The 3,143-nt window shown below is 37.1% G+C and overlaps 1 pseudogene across 1 annotated transcript; it reads left to right on the forward strand.

The window, feature by feature from the left end:
- Window positions 1–354: 354 nt before the first annotated feature.
- On the forward strand, window positions 355–2,332 carry LOC308554915 (HAUS augmin-like complex subunit 6 pseudogene; annotated as a pseudogene). The gene is made up of 2 exons: window positions 355–438; window positions 765–2,332. The product of its transcript is annotated as an HAUS augmin-like complex subunit 6 pseudogene (transcript).
- Window positions 2,333–3,143: the final 811 nt, after the last annotated feature.

Genomic DNA, 3,143 nt, shown 5'->3' on the forward strand with positions numbered 1-3,143 from the left:
GTAAATCTGCGTGGAGATTAATAAAGATGAAAAACATGGAAATATATAATCTAGGGATCTGAAAATCAACAGGAAAACTGTTTTATTGGCAAATCTTTTTCTTAGGGGAGGGAGAAGAGAGTATAGGGGAGATAAATAGTGATGGAAGGAGACTTGACGTGGGGTGGTAAACACAACACAATATACAGATGATGTATTATAGAATTGTACACCTGAATCCTACATAATTTTATTAACCAATGTCACCCCAGTAAATTCAATATAAAAAGGTCTGAGTGGCAGAAACACAGGGTTTACAGAGTTGTAGATTCTTGCCGTTTGGTGCTTTTTTACGGAGCACCTGCCAGTTGCCCAATGGGCTCGTTGCTTCAGGCCCTCTTGTTTCCCAATCTTGACATCAAGATCCAACACAGTAACAGCTTAATTCACAGCACCAAGGTAAGGACTGTGGAATTGGAGAAAGCCTGTGTTTCTCTGGAATGGACAGAAGGAGGTGCCACCATGGGCGAAGGCATTTATTTTAATGATGCGGCTGCAATAAACCCAGAACTCTCACAGCTTCTTCCCTCACACCCAAAGGATAATCTGCCCTGAAGGTGAATGTAACGAAACAAAAACGCAGATCAGAAAACTCCAAAATTCCCGTTCCCAAAAGAAGGTCTCCAAAGGCTCTCTACTCATATGTCCACTCGCTCAGAAGTTCGTATTACTGCTCAGGAGAATAATATGGAGGTGGAGGCCCCGTGCTTGCAAATTCCCACCAGCAGTTTTCGGTTCCTAATTCACCTAAACAGCATAACCAGGAAAATGACTGCAGAAGAGCCACTGATGTATCAGGAACTGTATATGATCCAGACAACAGCCCTGCTGCTTTCCTGTTGCAGCCAGTTTCATCATCAGGTGGAAACAATGTTACAATATTTCAAGAAGACATGAAGATGAGAACATCTAGAGAGAAAAGTGAAACGATTTCTAAGAAAACACCAGAATATGAAGGGAAGGATTTTCCATCTCATGTATTGCAAAGAATACAGAGTAGTGCATTTGGACAGACTCTACCTGTTAAAAAAATTGATCCATTCTAAAAACAGCAAGATCAGCTGGCAGAAGAGGTTGCAAGGACAGTTTTATTTGATTCACACCGCCCTCTATGGGAAAAGAAGTAAAATTAGAGAAACTAATTGACTATTTTCTAACTAAGGAACCAAATTCCCTGAACTCCAGAAAACCTAATCAGTGATATCAGGAGCTCCTGGAGAAAAGCTGTTGAAATGGAAGACAAGAGAAGTACTGAGACAATCCAGATGGATACTGAACACAGAAAAGGATTGCCAGAATCTTTGCCTGTGTTGCATAATCAAAGAGAATTTAGTATGGCCAGTTGTTTCTCGACAACCACTGCATACAATCATAGCCATTCTCACCGGCTTGAAAAAAAGTTGTTTGAGATTGCCTCAAGTATGTGCCTCAAAAACATGCGGTGGCCAGTCACATAGGTGAACCAACAACACATTATCAGCCAGATACATTACATAAGAAAATATTTTGCAGGCAAGATTTGGAGTGTACAGCTTTACAGAACAAGCTTCTAGAAATTAGCCAAATAGAGATGTTCTCCCCTGCTGTAAGCAATAGGAGAGATGTGATAGACAGGAATGAGGTGCTGAGTATATTAAAATTGGACTGTTCACAAGCTTCTTACAAAAAACCTTCTATGCATAAAAGTAGGTTATGAACTCTTTTGAAATAGCAAGTGGAATTAGTTCCAGCAGTTTTAAGGATATTGATTTTGGCATATTACATGAAACTCTTCCAGAAGTTGCTCACTTAAGTCTTAATAGCTCCAGTAGTACAGAGGTCAATTTGAAACTGGAACCAAATAGTCCTATGCAGAGTAGCATTTTTTCCAGATATTGAGGGAGAAAGACACTACTCCAGAATCAGACTTTAGTTTACAGGCTATTTACAGTAGATATGAGGCTCTGAAAAGAATCTCTTACCAAGAAAAGGAAAGAAACTTATCTAATTCTGAAATACCTGGAAGACACAAACCAGAACTGAGCCCTACTCCTCAAGACATGCAAACAGATGATATGTTTAACTTTTTGGACACTCAGGATTTACACACTGACTATACAAAACCATCTTTACACATGTCCCTTGGTGAAAGAAAACAGTCTCTTTCACCACTAATGAAGTTTCTCTAGTGGAACAAAAGTTGAGGACCATAATACCATGTAGTCTAGGAGAACTTTTACCTAATTTAAAAGAAGAAGAAATCTTGAATACCAGCCCTGATGCAAAAGAATCCCCATCTGACTTGAAGAAATGAAGCAGTAGCCCAGTTAATTTATCTATGATGCACACTTCAGTTGAAGCAAGTTGATTTAAAAACTGACTTATAATTGAAATACACATTGGAAGTGTAACTGTTTCAAGGTCTAAAAAGTCTTAAATAATTTCTTTTAGCCTCTTCTAATGTTTTTAGATGAGGAGAGTATGTTCCTATTTTCTCTTTATATGGATATGGGGTTAAAATTTAAAGAATTTGGAAAACAAACATCAAGTTATTTTTATTTTGAAGCCATTTTGATTTCTTGAATAATCTTGCAAGCACTAAGAAAATGACAGTAGTTAAATTTACTGTGTTATAATTTCCATTAATTAACATAAGGATGAGTAGTTTTTGATGTATTTTTATTACAAGGTTAACATAGCCATTGAATACACTAACCTTTCATTTTAGGGAGATATACAACTTTTATTGTTTCTTAATGGGACATTCTGGTACTAAGCAAGAAAAAAAAAAGAGAGAGAGAGAAAAATTGTGCCTTGAGATGTGTAGTCAAAAAGATAAAGCTTATGATTGGAAAGCTCTAAACAGGCTTCATGATAGATTATTCAAGTAGGCTGATCCTGAAAAATGATGTTTGATGGAATAGAGTGCATGTGATAATAGAGCAGAATGAATTTAGTAAAAAGGAAAAAGATGGAAGAAGATGACTAGACACTTTTAAGGAACTATAAATCCATTCAGTACTTTGTATAGCAGATTTATATTTAGACTTTGAGAATTTAATTTAACCCTAGTATATGCATAACCCATAGACACTGCCAAGTGTGATGATAGAGGAAGGGGACAG

This window comes from Miniopterus schreibersii, assembly GCF_964146895.1.
Source record: "Miniopterus schreibersii genome assembly, chromosome: 3".
In the NCBI taxonomy this organism is placed as follows: Eukaryota; Metazoa; Chordata; class Mammalia; order Chiroptera; family Miniopteridae; genus Miniopterus; species Miniopterus schreibersii.